At 42.9% G+C, this 19670-nt stretch overlaps 1 long non-coding RNA gene across 11 annotated transcripts in view; it reads right to left on the bottom strand.

Annotated features, from left to right (window-relative positions):
• LOC142493000 (uncharacterized) overlaps window positions 1–19670 on the bottom strand; it is a 728952-nt gene that overhangs the window by 388341 nt on the left and 320941 nt on the right. For all 11 annotated transcript variants that reach the window (XR_012800954.1, XR_012800951.1, XR_012800957.1 and 8 more), the window contains one exon: window positions 10818–10901. This is a non-coding gene — a long non-coding RNA (uncharacterized LOC142493000). The remainder of the gene's footprint in view (window positions 1–10817; window positions 10902–19670) is intronic.

The raw sequence follows: 19670 nt of genomic DNA, 5'->3' as shown, positions 1-19670 counted from the left end.
CAATAATAAAAGAAATACACAAGCACCTAAACACCCCAGCAATAAAAGAATTAAAAAGCCTAATAGTACACATAAATAAAAATAATCTACAACCAAAACAGCAAAACAATAAAAATTATGTTATTTCAAAACATAAGAATTAAATTAAATAAACTCCTAACCAACCAATTAAAGAAATAAAATCAATAGCCAACAAACCAATTAAAGAAATAAAACCACTAGCCAACAAAACAAATAATACATTTAAAACGTTAACCAATCCTAAAATGTACTAAAAACAAGCCATTCAAATTCAAAACAATTTAATCCAAACAATAAACAGAAATCGAAAAAATAACAAATCAATAGAAAACAAGTATTTGCCAAAATATGTATTGCTTTCACTGTATTTATCTGTACCCTAAAGGGGCACAGATTAAAACAGTATTGTAAATGGGCAAGCAAAAACATAAAAATAAATAAATACAATGAAAAATTCGGGAAAAGACAATTACATACATTCAATATTTATCTTACCTTTAGAAGTCTTCACCCTCCGAATCCTGGAGTATCTGGAAGCTCTCTCCCCACGATGTCATCACCGGCAATCCATCTCCATCCACCTTGAAGATCAGGAGCAGGTAACAAAAATCTTCTTTTTCTTTAATCTTCTTTTACATTCTTCTATCCATCTGTCATTATTTTCTTCTTTTATTCTATCTTCTATCTTCATCTGTCAATCCAAATCCCCATGGTAAATCCAAACAGATGTTGCCACATCGACTTCTTCCACTAAAATGAGACGTACAGGCCTTATATAGGGCCTGTGACGTCACATTTTAGGGTCAGATGGTACAGCTCCATGAGTCGTCATAAGCCGGTTAGTCGCTATGGTAATGAAGTTGCCTGTAAATGCCTTTTTATTGCATGGGATTCATGCCGGGGGCCTCCGGTGTTGATATTAATGAGTATCAGCTCCAGAGACTCCCAGCATGAATCTGATACAGGAAAAATGCATTTTTTTTCTAAGTCCTCTCTCGCCGCCTCTCAGTAGCTTCTCACCAGCCTCACACCAACTTTTCCTGGCGTGCGGATTTTGGGAGAAACTCTCCATTCTAGAGCCACGATTAGCCTTGATAAACTAATCAAGGCTACTAGAATTACACGAGTTTCATGACCTGCCGATAAGTGGCCTCTCGCCGCTCACCTGCGATCTTTTTTTGACGACTGAAAAAATTGTCGATTCATGACATTATCGCCTACTTATAGAGGCTTACTGAATAGCAGTAGGCATTTTGGCAGAAAAGGCCTCGATAAGTGGCTTATCGAGGCTTATAGAATAGGCCCCATAGTTTGAAGTCTGCCTTTTCTTCCCCTTAAATCCCTTTAGATTTCTCTCTCTCTTTATATTCTTTATATTCTGCTACAGTGCAAATAACTATTGCTGATGGCTTATCCTAGCTTATCGTAGCCCAGTGGGTCCCAACCGACGTTCCAATCAATTGCTAAACTGGATGCCGACACACCCAGTTCACTAGGGTTTTAGTAGAAGAAATTCAATGCAGTGTAGCCAAAGGCTCGATAATAGATCAAATCCAAGTCGTTTTTTTTTCTTAGTTTAGAATTTTATTTATACTCAAAATATAGAGATAACAGCAGGATAGAATGCACACATGGAACCCTGGAATTCTGCTAAAAAAAAGTTTAGTACTGGGGCAAATTAATTTTTTACATTTAGTATATATTTAAAAATATTAGACAATAGCAAAATAATGTTCTCATGACAGGAATTATTGAGCAGGGTTTTGCAAAGTCACAATACATTTTGTGCAACATGTTGAAAGCCACGGTCTCAGTCCATTACTTCCGTCATGTGCCACCCCACTGATGACCGGTAATTATTTTTTCTGACGTAAAGTTATTGGATAAAGTATTCAACTTCATATCCAGCCCAAATCCTATATACCTACATTTATTACATGATGATAAATGGTACTATTTGACACCCAACACCTTGGCTCTTGGTATACTGCCCCACTACCTCAACCTCCTGCCTTCTCCCACTCAACAAATTTACTGCTCACTTCCTATAGTGCTTAACAACCGCTTTAATGTCTCACCAGCTTGTTGAATACAAAATAGAGGATCTATCTCTATCTCTATATGTGGTTTACCACATATCAGAAATTCACATCCCAAACCTTCTTGATTACAGGGGAAAAAAATAGTTCATAATGTATTTTCAATCATCAAGATGTTTCCTAAATACATTTGTATTAGCCGTTCTGGTATGTGTTCTCTGACATGTATTCACATTGTGTGTGAGTGGAATATAAATATATATAAAAATATATTTAAAAAAATAAATATATATATATTTAAATAAAATTATATATATATATATATATATATATATATATATATATATATATATATATATATATATATATATATATATATATATATATATGTGCATATATTACACATAAAAAAGTCTTCAATCAACAGAATAGTGAATACACATACTGTAGCAAGCATATGCATATTAGCAAGTGCATGCATCATAGGAAATAAATACAGTTATATCTTACCCAGACCCATGCATCAGAGCAAAAAAAAAAAAAAAAAGAAGTAGCACAAGTGTATTAAAATAGTGTATTGTACACAAAAAACAACAACATTTCAGTCCTTATAGTAGGACCTTCATCGGGGTTCGTGATATGTCTTTAAATTGAATGTATAACCTCTGTTCATTTAATGTAACCATGTATTGTCATCATAACTCTGTGCTCGGGACATACTTGAAAACAAGAGGTTCTGTAGTGCCGACGGTTATTCTAACACAAACCAGTGGCAATCGCCAAAAAGACCCAGGTACATGCTGGGTACATGTCTCGTCTGTAACTGAATGTATTACTTCCTGGTAAAACATTTTATAAATATTTTTCTATAAATAAAGGTGTTGTGAAGGTCCTGCTGTAAGAACCGAAACGTTGTCTTTTCTGTACAATACACTAGTACAGTACCTGTGATGTGCTGCTTCTTTTTTTTCTGATCCATGGGTCTGGGTGAGATACAACTGTATTTATTTCCTATGATATTTACACTTGCCAATATATGCCTATGCCTGCTGTGTACCCACTGCTCTGTTGCTTGAATATACAGCTCAACCCCATTATAACGCGATCCGTTACAACGCGAAGCCGCTTATACCGCGATGTAAGCGTGGCTCCCAATTTTTTTGTAAGTAATGTGGATTTTTTCTTCTGAACTCTGAACACATGATATACATATATACAGCACCATGCAGATCTTTCTACCATGCTGTTTTCCGATGCCACCTGCCCCTGATTCCCTCTACCCTGCCCCTCCCCAGATCTAGTCGTACCTGTGCCCTGCAGGGGTGACCAGGGCTTGTCATGTCCCAGGTTGCATGGAGCTGGATTTCTCTAGCTGCTTCTGCTGTCCACTCCAGGGGTGCACAAAGTTTTTCCCCTGCGCACCCATGCCTGTTCACCTCCCGGCTCGCACCGCCCTTCTCAAATGACGTCGCGTGACCCCACTGCGTCATTTGATGCCGGTTACCATGGCGACTCGTATTGTCAACACAGTCCCATCTCTTTGTGTAGAGGACTGGGCAGTGTATGTTGCACACATGTACTGGTATCTATATATATAAAACTCAAAATCTGTTTGTCTGTGGGTTTGTGCGCGCTCTCATTGGCTGTCAAGGTCTCCTATTGGCTGACTGCGGGTGGGCCTTGGCTGTCATTGCCTCTTATTGCCTGACTACGGGGCGGGCCTTGACTCTCACGGTCTGAGTGCAAGGCAAGGTGACGTCACGCACGTTCGGAGCTGAGAGGGGAACCAGAGCCAGATGCCGCGCAACCATCCCGCCCGCCACCGCAATGGACAGCTGCCAACTAACAACCCACCCTCCCCACAGTAAGTCACCTGCCGCCAACCAACCAGCCCACCCCCCTCACCCACCGCCCACCAACCCGCCCCCGCAGACAACAGCCGCCGGCGCCCGCACCAGAACTCAGCCGCCGCCGACACACCCTCCCGCACACTCCCCCGCCTGAGCCGGGGGGGATGTGAAGGGGGGGCCGCAGCTGTGAACAGAGGGGGGTGGAGCTGTGAACAGGGGGGACCGCAATGGAGCTGTGAACGGGGGGGGGGGGGGGACCGCAGTTGTGAACGGGGGGTGGGGGGGCCGGAGCTGGGAAGGGAGGAAAAAGAGAGAGGGAGGCAGAGAGGGAAGAGGGAGAGAGAGGTGAATGGGGAGAGAGAGAGAGGGGGGGAGCAGAGAGAGAGGTGGAGCGGGAAAATTAAATCCCGGGCAACGCCGGGTATATCAGCTAGTAGCCTATATCCTATGCCACAGTAGTATCCTCTCAGGTATCTGCTTTGATGACAGTGTATAATTATTAGAGTTGTACCTTTAGTGGGATACCACAGATGCAGTGATGTTCTATGCTGTCAACTACTGGACGTGAAACGTGCGTTGGTGTGTGACGCCATAACGCTAACGTCCCCACGTGATACAGCAGCTGGACGGCTGAATAAGCAAACAATTTACTTGCAGCAGCTTGCGTACTTATCCTGAGTATTGCAGAGGAGTTAGATATTAACTTGTTCTAATAGGGACACAGAGGTGCCAGTACCTTTCTTGATAAATACCCTACTTTGAATGATCAAGTTCATTGATAGCTGTATGCCGCGGGCTATCTGACCCAGCGGAACCTTGCTTGTCAGACCACTTTGTGTTTACATACACTTCCACTGCTGTTTTATAGCATGGTGAAGGTCATGTGAAATCTTTATGTCTGCAATAGTTGACAGCATATAAAATCACTGCGTCTGTGGTATCCCACTAAAAGGTACTACTGTAATAATTATACACTGTCATCAAATCAGACATTTTGATACCTGAGAGGATACTACTGTGGCATAGGATATAGGCTGTACCAGTACATGTGTTCAACATACACTGCCCAGTCCTCTGCACAAAGAGATGGGGCTGTGTTGACAATATGAACAATAGCGGGTTAGCATTTTCTATCCAGCCAACATCCCACACAGATATTGTATTGTATGTCTTTATTTACATAGCGCCAAAAGTGTACTCAGTGCTTAACAAAGAATACAGTATGGGGAATTATAATAATACAATAAGCACAGCAAAATCAGACAATAGGAAAGGAAATACCTTCCCCGAAGAGCTTACAATCCAAGTGGTATGATGTGAGACTTACAGAGACAGCAGGTGAGGGAATAAGTGCAGTAGATGGCAGTGCTTGGCCAAAATGGGTGGTATGAGTGACTGTGGGTGTGGGACAATAGCCATGAATGCAGGCTATTAGGATGCTTGATTTGTGGGGCGAGTTTCAAGGTTTATTAAATCAGAAGGTTAACACCATTTACAGGGGAAGAGATATTAGGGAGATGTGGGTGAGATCAGGTCTGTATGTCTGGGCCCAGGGGAGATCCCCAGCAGCAGGAAGGAGCAGACAGAGGGTGTGAACAGAGGGTGTGAACAGAGGATCTGTGTGGGCGTTCTTTATTGAGGGTCAAAGAAGCCGTTTGGAGAGAGGTGTATAAATAATGGTGGAGTGGGAAAGCTGAAGAGAACAGAGACGACCACAAAAGGAGTGAGGAAACAGCAAACCGAAAAAGCAACATGGAGGGCATAGTGAGATGCATGAGGAGAGACCCCCCCACCCCCCCCCAGTCATTGGAGGACAGGAAGAGCACAAACAATTACAGCATTTACAAAGTTCTCACAACTGCAGAGTTGCTGTTGTTGTGCAGAGTCCAGATCCTCCTCCAATCTTCACCTCCAACTTCAACTCCACAATTAACTCTACAGACACTTTAAATCTGACACGTAAGATGTTACACAGCCATATGGCTCACAGCAAAGATAGACGGTCTTAAATACTCTGATCACATGCATTTGACTAACAATTAAGGGAGGGGCCTAATAAACTCACAGAAACATACCAAATAGTTAACTAGATTTTAAGTTTGGTTGCAATTGATAGAAGAATTCACTTCACACAAACATACCAAATAGTTAATTAGATTACATATAGGTATACTTTAATATAGATAGATTCTGGTTCACCAGAATTTGTATCCTGTAGACTTACCCATCCTGAGTACAGCGTATCAGTTTTTGTGTGTCCACCTGTGTTGTCCATTTTATGTTATTGTACGTTTAAGTCTGTCCAACACTATTTTATTGGTATTCTTATTAAAAGGTTACATTTTAGTTTATTCACCATTACTTTGGATTTAGAGTGCTGTATTATGGGTCCTTTTCTCTTGCCTCAGCAAGGATAGATAGATCACTATTCAGGGAGATCTCTCTCTCTCATTCTGATCCTTCCACCCACTGTGCTGTCAGAGAGCCAGGAAAAGGCATAGGGAAGACCCCTGCCAGATAGAAATGTCTGAAACATCAAACAAATAGAAGAAGTTTCGTTTAGAAGAACAAATTGTTGCACTTGATATAATCAAATCTGGAGTCAAGCAAACCCAAGTGGCTAGAGACATGGGAGTGAACGAGTGTACAGTTCGTGGATGGAAAAGGGAGAAGGAGAAAGTTTGTGATTGTGAGCGTCGGCGTTAGATCCCTCCCCCGCGTCAGGTCCCATGACGACACGGGTGACGCGCCTCAGACCAGAGAAGCTACCCACACTACCAGGCAGCGGGATACATCCAGGTTTGGGCTTAGGCCCCGCCCCTGCGTCACATCCCGTGACGAAACGGGTGAGGCACCAGGCGCGCAGGAAACCACACGCACGTACGTGCTGCCCTACGAAGATCACGCGAGGGGTTAATCCCTAAACTCTACACTAACCCAGGATCACCTGCACCTGTGGCACACTCCACCTCCTGACTACTATTGGGTGCTTGTATACTGAGTGGGCGGTTGATGCTAATTTGTGGCAGCTGCTTCCTGGCTGTTCATTGGATACCTGCCCTTTATATGCTCAGCAAGCCCTCTGGCAAATTGGTTGAGCATAATTCTTCGTTGCTGAACGTAGTGTTTACCCCAAGCATCCTGCTGCCTTGTCCTGTTGCCTTGTGCATTTTGATCCTGTCTTGTCTCTCAGTGTTTGACCTCGGCTTGTACCTGGACCCTCGACTTCTCCCTACCTCGACCTCGGCTTGCATCTGGTCCTCTACCTTCTCTACTCCTGGGTACCCAGAACAGGTTTATAACTGCGATGGAAAAGGGAGGAGGAGAAACTTTGTGATTGTGAGCGTCGGCGTTAGATCCCTCCCCTGCGTCAGGTCCCATGACGACACGGGTGACGCGCCTCAGACCAGGGAAGCTACCCACACTACCAGGCAGCGGGATAAATCCAGGTTTGGGCTTAGCCCCCACCCCTGTGTCACATCCCGTGACGAAACGGGTGACGCACCAGGCGCGCAGGAAACCACACGCACGTGCTGCCCTACGAAGATCACGCGAGGGGTTAATCCCGAAACTCTACACTAACCCAGGATCACCTGCACCTGTGGCACACTCCACCTCCTGACTACTATTGGGTGCTTGTATACTGAGTGGGCGGTTGATGCTAATTTGTGGCAGCTGCTTGCTGGCTGTTCATTGGCTACCTGCCCTTTATATGCTCAGCCAGCCCTCAACTGGCAAATTGGTTGAGCATAATTCTTCGTTGCTGAATGTAGTGTTTACCCCAAGCATCCTGCTGCCTTGTCCTGTTGCCTTGTGCATTTTGATCCTGTCTTGTCTCTCAGTGTTTGACCTCGGCTTGTACCTGGACCCTCGACTTCTCCCTACCTCAACCTCGGCTTGCATCTGGTCCTCTACCTTCTCTACTCCTGGGTACCCAGAACAGGTTTATAACTGCGATGAGACTGGACTGTGCTACAAAATGTTACCGAATACCACACTAGCTTGTGAGAATGATGATCAGCGAAAACAAGGCTGTAAACAAATGAAAGAGAGTCACCGTACTTTTTTATGTTAACCAAACAGAAAATCCCAAACTGAAGAACTTTGTATAGGCAAGTTTAAATCACCACGATGCTTTGAACATGTGAATATGGCCTCTATGCCTTTTTCCTACAACTTTACTAAAACCGCATGGATGACTTCCAGCATTTTCGAAAACTGGTTTCATCAGCAGTTTGTACCCGAGGTAAGTAAACACTTATGGCAACAAAGGTCGGATACCAAAGCTTTGTTGTTGCTAGATAACTACCCTGGCCATCTGTCTGCCGATAGCCTAATAAGCAGAGATGGCAAAATACGAGTCAGCTACTTACCCAAAAACACCACATCAAAAATACAGCTGCTGGATCAAGGCATTATATCAACATTCAAGATTAACTTCCAAAAGACGCTGATACAGCGAATAATCACGGGTGAGGATTCTGTTACTGCATTTTTAAAGAAACTAAACCTAAAATAAGTTTTTTACATTGGTTGTGAAGTATGGGAAGCAATCACAAAAAATGTGCATTTCTAAATGTTGGAGAAACGTAACTGGTGAAAGTCTGGTACCGGCTAACTCCCAGGGAGCCAGTGACAGTGATGAACAGAAGACTTTGAGGGCTTTACAGAGGAAGAAGTGGCCGCCGCCAATCATCTATTCTTTGAAAGCTACATTAATGAAGGCCTCACAGAAAATGACATGGTTAATGCAGAAAGAGTACTGGAACCGTTCGGGAAAATGGGGCCACGATAGAATCTTGGGTAGCACAGCTGTTCTACCTATGACTCAGAAATAATCCAAAACGTTAGAAGCGAAAATCAAGATTTGGATGCAACCGAAGACGATAAGGACGACGAACCAGAGCCGCCACCTAAGATCGCAGAGGCGCTCACAGGTTTGCAAACTGGACTTAAATTTCTTGAAACAGAAAACGTAGATTCCATTTCAGTTTTACAGTTAAAACGCTTAATTGAAATCGTTAAAAAGAAGCAAAAAGATGCAATGAAACCGTCAACCCTTGTTATTTTTTTTTTTTTTAAATGAAGCACTTTAAAGTTTACTCTCAAGTTCGTTTGTTAATGCACGGTATGCTTTCCGTAGTAGTTGAATGAACACGGAGTGCATTACACTTTTGTTTTCCCTTTTCTTCAGAATTATAGCCCCATAGTTGATGTTAAAACACGAATGTAACTGGAATGTAACACATAGAAAAGCAGTTGTGAGTACAGTAGTGTATCTACAGTGTGTTTTTGTGTGTGGACCAAAATGTTGTTTATCGTACAGTATTTATGAATACTGCATAACACCATTATTGGTGTCTTAAATACTTTATTGTACAATGCATCAATAAAAGTTTGAATCAATACAATTGGACATTGTTTCTATATTTTTAGTCTATAGCAGTGGGTTTCAACCACACAAACACACACACACACTCCCCCCACCTCGCACACAGACACTCCCCCTCTCACACACACATTCCTCCTCTCACACACGCACTCTCTCTCCCTCCCCCAAACACACACACACAGCGCTCTCTCCCCCCCCCCCCACAGAGAGAGACAAACAGACACACACACACACAATCACACACAGAGACATACTGTCTCTTTAAGGGAGCTGGCTCTGATTTTCTTCTCTCTCCCTGTCAGCTGGAAGCTGAAAGCTGGGAAATGAGAGAGCTGCCAGCTGCTGCTGATGCCGGGTCTCTCCTGCGTGGTGGTGCCGCTGCGCCACCGGGTCTGGGACAGCTGGGAGAGTTATCCCAGGTCTCCCCCTCCGGCGGCTGCGGTACCCCTGAGGGGTGCAATGTTAGCGTAATTATTTTTAATGCTATCCGAATATAACGCGATCACATTCTTTGGACCCCAAGCACCGCGCTATAACGGGGTTCAGCTGTATATCTATATATCTATCCCCAGATCTGCTATAGACCAATGTTATCTAGCAAGCACATGTGGATGGAATATAAGAAACTTAAACCATGTAAGAAACAGGACAGTACAGTGTACTACCATAGGAAATATTGGACTTGTATCATGGTCCTGTTAACAGGAGCTTGGCATATAGCCACTTGTGTAAACATCATCTTGCTCTCATAAAATAGTATCTACAAAGCAGCAATCACACTATTATCTCTGAACTGACCAATTGACCCTCCTGGTATAAAAAAAAAAAAAGGTTGTCGTAGGAAGTGGTTTGCGATACAGTCACCATTACTGTCTGGAAGGATCGCCCTTACTGGCAGTTGCCAGTCTAGTAACAATCTTGGAAAAGGACTTATGCCTACTTGGTAAAATTACATTTCTATAGACCTGGTGGTTTCTATGGGTAGGATCACTAAAGTCCTCCACCAAGAGACCTCCTGCCTTGGATTCTTGAGGGGGGGTGGTATGGAAGAGTAGCTTGTGGGAGATATTGTTGCTTTAATATCCTACTTGGTCATTAACCTCTGTAATGCCTTTCTCGGAAATATTTTTATTGGCTCTTAGCAGACGAAGATCGTCATTGTAGTGCTCTTTGAGGTTATGTTGCAAAGCTTCATTAACTTAGCTGAACAGCCAGGCCCTGTTGACTATGTTTCAACTCCAAGAAATTGCAGTACAGTCCATTACATCTACTTTCTTGTTTTTCACGCTATTTATTGCTTGGCTTGTGGATTTTAGTTAACTTGAACAGCTTGATTCTGTCTTTTTGTCACGCGTATTATGAACATCAAAGCAGCATGAAATATAAAGAGAAAAAGATTATTTTCTCTGCGCTTATTTAACAGTCTGCTGTAACAAGGACATGTTTAACCTAAGCAGAACTAAAGTCAACCCCAGGACATTCAAAATAAAATGTGACCATTGAAAGCAGACTTACATTGATTCCTGTTATCCTCTTGCTTGTTAGTTCTCCAGTTTTCTTAATCCTATCAAGTCTTCTGTAATCATTTTTTTCTGTAATCTGCAATGGTTGAAAAATGGTGTTATAAACACCGCTTTAATTAAAGAAAAAGACATACAAGCAGATGAGACACCAGCGTGGAGCTTTTGGAGTCTTGGTTTCCCCTGATTCTATTAAGGATTTCATGCACAGAATAGTTGCACGTGGAATATCTGATTAGTAATGCAACAAGTCACTTGCAGGCTAAGATGACACCAAATATTAGCACATAAATTCATGACAGAATACGATGATAATTCAACATCCAAGTGCCCTACTACATTAAAATGGCCTTTTATGTTTTTATTAATAGTCCAAAATAGGTGCACTCACGATACAAATCGCCGAAGGTGTACAGCAACAATAGTCCCGCTGGATGCGAAGCCACAGGTAGGTCAACAATAGAAAAAGAGGCACTCCGCTGGTCTTCCAAAGATTATAACATTTATTGCACAAGTATCAACGTTTCGGTCCACTTTTGAACCTTTATCAAGATCAAGGGCCACTGGCCTTCCACGATCACAACCATGTGATCGCTTTGGTAGCAATCACAGTCACGGCTGCCCCCAGTGACATGAGCAGAAGTAAATGAAGCTGCATTTCCATTCTGGTCACGTTTACTGCTCTGATGGAGCGAGGCTCCAGATCTCTCTAAAACGGGAATGAAGGCATGACGTTGACGTACCTGTTACATCGTAAGGGAGTGATGGCCCTCATGATGTACCGAGTAAGCAATAACAGCAGCTAAATGGTTCAATAAAGTACTTTGGTGTGACAGTATTTCAGTACCTTAACTCCTTAGGCACTTCTGGCTTTATTTACTAAGCAATGCTATTCAAAAGGATTACTTCCAGCATCGGAAGACTCCTTCTGGCTCTTTTGTGAATGGGTGTTTTCGGGAGATGGAAGGCGTCTTATGGAATAGCACTACTTGGTAAGGATGGCCCTTAGTGTAATGATTGTTTGTAAAAGGGTGATCAATTTTATGAGTTCCAATGCCCGGTCTTCAAAAGGGGTTCTTTATCCAAATCTTTCACCGGAAAAACTGGGGCAAAATACTACACCAGATTTCAAAATGAGGGGCATGACAGGAGACTGCTGCTTTTCAGGCTGACCACATTGACCTACTTAACACCCTTTGGGGGGAAAAGAGGGTTATTTTAAAGCAGCAAACCCCATCAGTCAAGCAGGCCTTGAATTTTCATAAGTATTTAAATCGAGGAGTGTCACAGTAAAGCACTGCAGAGATTCTACGCCAATGACATCTCTCGTTCTGAGGAACATTGTCCATTTCTAAAATGGCCAATAAAAAGCTTCCTGAAAAAACACCCTCTTACATTGTATCAAAATAGTAAAACGCTTTTCTTTAACACTGGGTTCACAAGCAGTGTAACTAGTTTGTTCATAATTTAAGAGCGTGTATAGGTGGTGTCTTAATACAACCCGTTCTGCTTGCCAACACCTGCTAGTTTTTCTTCTATAAATACCAAAGAGATTTCCATTAAATTTGAGCCCTAGTTTCATTGGGTGAGGGAGTGGGAAAATGTGTGGTATACACTAAGGATGGGCAGGTTCACAGGTTCAAAATCAGAACTTCAAAAAAAGTCGAACTCTGAAATCCAAGCAAAATTCAGTTCAAAACCTGAGAAGCTCATCCTCAGACTGTTCTTATTCTTTTAATAAACTCAGCTAACCTTTGATTTCACAAACTAAATAAACACAACCTTTTGTGAAAACTTTGGAAAGAAATTGTTATTTTGAGTTTTTTCCATAATTTCTTCGTAAATAAGATGACTCTTAGTAAAGGAGCACAGAATAATGAATAGTGCATTCTAAACCTACTATTTCAGTTCGATGTTAAAATTAGTGGGAAAAATGGATTTCCAGCACAAATATACTCTTCAGGGAAAATAAATAGTGTACATGCACAGTAATCCCAGTATTGCGAGCCCCTCCCCCCATTTCATACCTCATGAGCCCCCTCTATTTCCCACCCTCTTCCCATATATTTCTCTCCCCTGCATCTCACTCACCCCTCTAACTCTCCCCCCTCCCGCCTTGCATGTATTTCTCTCCCTTCCATCTCACTCTTACTCCCTCTTTTCCTCACTCACTCCATCCCTCTCTCCTCTCACTTACCCCTCCCTTCCGTCAAATACCCCAGTCTCACTCAACCCCCCCCCACAAAATACATACTAAAAACCCTACTTCCTAAATACATATAACCCCACCCCCAGTACATAATAAAAATACACCCACCCCCACACCCCAATACATAATAAAAATACAACCCCAAATACATATTAAAAATACACCCCCACCACATATTAAAAATACACCCCCAAATATATTAAAAAATATATCCACCCCCCAATACATGTAAAAAATACACTCAGCCCCTCAAAACATATAAAATACACCTCGATACATATTAAAAAATACACCCACACCCCCCATACATATAATACACCCACCCCCCAAGACATATACAATATACACCCAAAACATATAAAAAAATACACCCACCCCCCAATATGTGTACAAAATACACCCACCCCCACAATGCATGTAAAAAAATATACCCAACCCCCAAATACATATAGAAAATGCACCCACCACCCCAATACATATAAAAAAATACACCCACCCCCCAATATGTGTACAAAATACACCCACCCCCACAATACATGTAAAAAAAATACACCCAACCCCCAAATACATATAAAAAATGCACCCACCACCCCAATACATATAAAAAATACACCCACCATCCCAATAATATAAAAAATACACAATATACCCCCCAATACATATAATAAATACACCCACACCCTCCCATACATATAAAAAATACACCCACCACCTAATACATATAACAATACCCCCACCCCCAATACATAACATAACCCACCCCTCCACCAATGCATATAACAAATACCCCCACCCACCCCAATACATATATAAAAAATACCTCCACCTTCCAATACATGTAAAAAATACACCCAACCCCCAGACCCATATAAAAAAATACACCACCACCCCAATACATATAAAAAATACACCGCGTCCTGTGTTGCCATGGCTGCATACAGCCAGCGTCTGTTAGACGTCTGACATCTGCGTGTCGCATTACATCGGCGTGCTCATGTCATCAGGGGCGTCGGCTGGGATTGGCGGTTGGAGCGCAGTGAGGTAAGTGTACTGGGTATAAGTACAGTATGTGTATTATTTATCATTTGGTAGCTCTCACCTTGATAAAGGCAGCTGCATTCTGCCGAAACGTTGGTTTCCATGGCACATTACATTTCTTTTGGTTAAGACCAAATGTGCCCGCATCTTCCTGTTCACTGATTGTTACAACTGGGACCCTTGGATTCCATCCGTGATACGGTGCACCAGCAGCCAAGTATCTACTTACCACCCCTTATCTGTGTGGCTGCGTCTCATACTATATTCATTGCTGCTTTTAATGTCTTTTCTAAGGGGATAGCCCTATTGAGGCAGGGAAAGGTTTAATCCCTTCTATGTCGGATACAACTACTGACAATCGTAATATAAGGCAGTGGTAAATCACAACTGTGCAATAAGAGCCCAGGACTCTCCCTCCCAAGCCCCTATTCGTATGCTGTTGTGAAGATTCGCCATCCTGGCGGTCAAAGACATCTCCTCATCCTCAATAACCCTTCCGCGACTGACACCCAGGATGGCCCTGTTACACGCGCGCGGATCCTGACTCTCCGCACGCGGGTTCTGACTCCGCCCCTGCTCTGGCGCACGACGGGTGCGCTCGTCCAGCCTCCCCGCTGACGCGCGTTCCAAGCTCCGACCCCGCTTTGATGATGGACAGGACCGGCGTGGGAGTGACACACGTTCTAGGCTCCGCCTCCTGACCTCTGTGACGCGCGCGGGTTAGTGCGCGATCGGTTCCGCCCCCATCCCTGATTAGGCTGCATCATAGGGCACATCTGTGTGCACCAGCAGCCTATTGGATTCTACTTCCTGGTTCCGCCCTGGCTGGCTATTGGAGGGCCTTCCTTTATATACCTTCCTGCTGCATACTCTCATTGCTGAGCATAGTCTAGTGTGACGCCGTGCCTTGCTGCATTCCTGTTCCGTGACCTTGCCTTGCTGTGATTGTTAACCTCTTGTTGCCTGACTCTGCTTATCTCCTTGGCATCCGTACCTCTCCTCTACTGATCCGGCTACGAACGACCATTCTCCTGTCTTCAGTCCTGACCTTGGCAAAGTACTCCAATGATCCGATACTCTCCTATCCTGAACCTGGCTATGTACCCCGACGATCCGCTACTCTCCAATCCCAAACTTGGCTACGCACCCTGACGATCTGCAACTCTCCACTCCTGACCTGGCAAGTACTTACAACTATTCTCCCATCTGTAATCCTGACCTGGCTTGCACGACCACTCTACATCCTAGGTGCGCCCTCGTGGCTGTGGGTCAGCGTTAAATAATTCCCTACCTCAGCACCGCTGTCGGCTTCGTTTGTGGTGAGCTACCCATTACAACTGTGAAGCTGGCTTCCCTTTTGCTCTGGAAGATGAAAGCGCCATTGAAGTGACAAACGTTCTGAGGCAAAAGGACAAACGCTTCACAGCATACTGAATAATGGCCTAGTACTGTAGCACGAACAGTGAAGGTGGACAATAGTGTAACCTATTAACTGGGGGTTCTGGAGCTTTTTCTTTTCTTTTAATTAACCTTTTTTAATTGCGAGGAATACAATAAAAACATTTGACATAGGTTTATCTTCACAGTAACAGGTACAGCGCAACCCCTTTATAACGCTGTGCTTGGGGTACAAAGAATCACATCGCGCTATAAGCGGATCGCGTTAGAAATAATGTATAATTGTATGCAGTGTACAATAAAGTATGTAAGAGACCAATAATCGTATTGTAAAGTATTCATAAATAGAAAAATTGGGAGCCACGCCTGCATCGCGTTATAAGCGGATTCGCGTTGTAACGGATCTTGTTATATCGGGGTTGAGCTGTATATTGTCACACCAGGTAGCAGGACACACTTTATCATCATACATTCGAAAAAAGGGGGATCTCTCCAGAATTCACGCCCTTTCTAATAATAACTTTGATAATAACTTTATTTCATATAGTGCTTTCCAACCAATGGGACTCAAAGCGCTTCCCAACTACAGCATAGCGCAGGGTCCTCGTCAAATTTCCTAAAACGAATACACGGCATAAACTTTCCTCTCCTCGTTTTTGTATTCTTTTTTTTCTTTCTATTTATTTATTTCATACCTTAAAAGTCTGTATGAAACTCTGTAACTGAACGACTCAAAAACTGAAGTATTCAGTAAATTAAACTAAAACAAAAAGGGCCTTTAGTCCTAAATCTTCCGCCTTTTTTTTTGGAACGACAAAGTGCCAACTTGCTAGGGGCTCTGCAGCCTCAATGTAACGATGGCCTACAGATATTAAGAAGCAGGAGAAGGTGCCAGAAAAAAATGACTCACAGGGAACTGAATAAAGTGATTCTGAACAGTGCAAAAGGTCAGCTGCAAATTAAAAATAAAAAAAAAACATAAATAAATAAAACGGTAGATGTTAATAAATAGCTTGCTCACTTTCTGTCAGCCTCATTAGACTTTGGAAAGCATGCTTCAGGCTAATAATTACACACACAAACCTACCTCACTATTGTAGTGATTTGGTTTTTAACTCCTTTGTTGCAGAACGGTTCATTTTAGCAACACATTGCTCAGCAATTAATGGGGGGGGGGGGGGGGAGTCGGATTGGGTCATTATTAGCATATGTGGTCTCCTAGACTTCAAAGGAGTCTCACGACAGAAGTCAAACATTTTGCATTCAAATTTAATTTTTTATCTGTAGCGCTGCTTCCTTCCCTCCACCCTTCCCCCCGCCCCCCACTCTGGGAGATCTTGCTATTGCTACAGGTGTCATGGTGTTAATACCTGTGAGGTATTACAGGAGATGCTGAGGGTCTGCGATGGTAAGGGGAAACAGGACAGGCTTTTGGTGATCTGTCAGGCTCTTATCATGGTGTCAGCGCCTCCAGTCATAGCTGGCTCCAGGTGTACTGGCGACAGTCCACACCATGACAGTTCTCAAGCATACCTCTACCCAATAAACTGTTACTTAGGCAGAAGTATATAAAACAGGATCCTTTCTTCAGGCAGCCACTGCAGTTGTCATTACAGCGTATGCATGGGTTTTCAGGATCAGTCCCAGGCCTCTAGATGGTACTGGCCTTCATGCAATCTGGTAGGTATGCCTTGCAATCTGGTAGGTCTCCTACCCTCAACCTCTTAAGGGGCTAAGAGCATGTCTCCTCCCGGCTGGGAGGGACTCCGCTCCACTCCTCCTCAGACCAGACTCACAACTACACTGACTATAATTTAGGACACTTCCTCCCTAATGCACAGAGAGGGAGGGCACAGAGTCTGCACCATGATTGGCTGTACACAGACTCAGTTCACCTCCACCCCTGTCACTCAAGGAGGCAGCATGAGGGGAGGGGGTAAACCCCACAGGACAGCCTGCCACTGCCAATAACTACTGGGACTTACATGACAAGAGGTAGAAAGCATAGTCTGGACCAGCCATGGCTACATATCTGAGCCCCCAAATCTCACTGATTGTGGTTCATGGAGGTTGACGCCTCTGGTTCTGTCCCTCACATGTTGGATTGTGATCTTGGCAATAGGAGGAGTTAGAGGGAGTTATATAAAGGGGCAATCCCACATGGTTGCCAGTTGAATTTCATAAGGGCCTCCAAAGGGGGAAGCGTTTATCAATCAAGTGTTATGTTTACTTTTATCCCACCGTGTCCTTATCAGAGAACCAATAAAGTTGGTTGTACCTGCACTGGCTGAACACAGTGACTTCATACAGAAGGGAGTAGCCTGAGAAAATCAAACCCCTCTGAAGGGGTTACTTAACAAAAATAATATGAATCTTATAGGTGTCAGACTTGAGTAAAAAATGCATCAATTACTCAGATGGGACCCCTTAAACATGTCATTGAAATTAGTTATCTGCTCCTAGGAGGGATTGTTAGTGATTAATACTGGGACTCCCCTTGAAATACAAGGAATTAAAAATGGCTTAATATACTGTACTTAGTGTACTGCTACCTTTTGCTTACTCATCAGTTTTTGGTTTGGGATTATATAATTAATATTATTATTATTATTAATAATAATAATATACAGTACATGGAAACTTCTTTTGACATCCTGTAAGCAGGGCTTTGAAAAACATGGTAGAGAAAAGGTATGCAAGTGTAGACCGTTAAAATGCAGTAGGGAGAGGTTCCTACTCCAGGACAAAAGCCATCACTGGCATGTCGTGAGAAAATAAAGTTGTCTGGGTCCTGACGATGAGAAGGTCCCAGCTTAGACAAAGCTCAATCCCTTTATTGACTCATTGAGCGCAGTTGCGTTTTCCGGCTTGGTAAGCCAGTTGCAGTGATGAATGGTGGGTTAAGAAATGCTTGTCCGTGGTACCCTTCTATAAATACCTATTTGCATAATAGGAACAAGTCTCTTTCATTCAGTGCTTCCATACAGCATATCTCAGCAATACAAGATGAACAACACGACTGATTGGTATTTCCTGACCGGGTATTTCCATGTTATATGTATTAACTTTCTCTTTTCACAGAAACCAGCCACTCACTTTCATAAGCACTCCTGCTTAAATAGCTACAGTACACACATATTTAAACTGCATGTGGTGGCATACTGAATATTATTCAGCATCATCTTGTAACTTCGCATACCCAGCTAGGGTCATTGACAGCTGTGTAACGTCAATATGCTGCTATTTGGGGCCCAAATAGTCAAGGGAATAAAGCTTGTTGGCTAATTAGCCACCAGCCAAGGGTTGGAAATGCAGAACAGGTTTGTCCTTTACTTCCACTCCTGGCATTTTCCTATCCCCCTCCCTCCCTCCCTCTTCTCACCCCAAATGTTGTGGACAGAGGAAATGTATCCGGCTCATGGACACAAGTGCTCTGCAACTGTAACAAGAAAGCATGTGAGTGCATGGCCCAAGAATATATTGCAAGTAGCAGGATGCCCTCCAAATATGAGGTCAAACAAGTGAAACATGACTATATAGGAGGAATATCTTGAGCCAAATACATCAACGTTTTCCTGAACTCTGGCACAGAGCATTATGTGCTGTATAAGGGACGCTCCCTTTATAATAAGCTGACATGTTTTACTTGCTCTAGAAAAAGTTCCCACAACCTAATGCAAATTAATGGAAGATGGATAATTACTAAGTTTGTTTTTTTACTGACATAGTTTTCTTTGCTTCTAAGAAAAAAAAACTATCTTTTTTTGCCGTTCATCTCAACGCACTTTTGAGCAGCTTCACTTGAATGTTTTTTTTGTCGCCAGGAAAAGGGTCATTGTTTAAAACATTGAGGCATAATTATAGGTTGCAAAATTAGTGGAAAGAAAAGAATCAGAATAGCCAAAGAAAAATGTTTTATCAATTGATATTTATTGATACTGATCATTACAAATTATTGAACAAGGGAAATAGGGACCAGAAATCATTAAAGTAGCAATACTTACAATTTTTCTAAATAGTTTTTATTTTTTGTTTTAATTAACTGAACAGGGGAGTTGTAACAGGGAATTAACCCGGCCTCAATGAGGCTTCACTAGAAAGCCTCAGTAGTCTCATGAATCCAAGAGGGAGCTGGTTAATTGCAACTAAAAACAATTAACGAGTCTCCACCTGCTTAATCAGACCAGAGTAAAAGCCTCCTGC

This window comes from Ascaphus truei, chromosome 4 (assembly GCF_040206685.1).
Source record: "Ascaphus truei isolate aAscTru1 chromosome 4, aAscTru1.hap1, whole genome shotgun sequence".
In the NCBI taxonomy this organism is placed as follows: Eukaryota; Metazoa; Chordata; class Amphibia; order Anura; family Ascaphidae; genus Ascaphus; species Ascaphus truei.
This window is presented reverse-complemented; position numbering and strand designations above follow the sequence as displayed.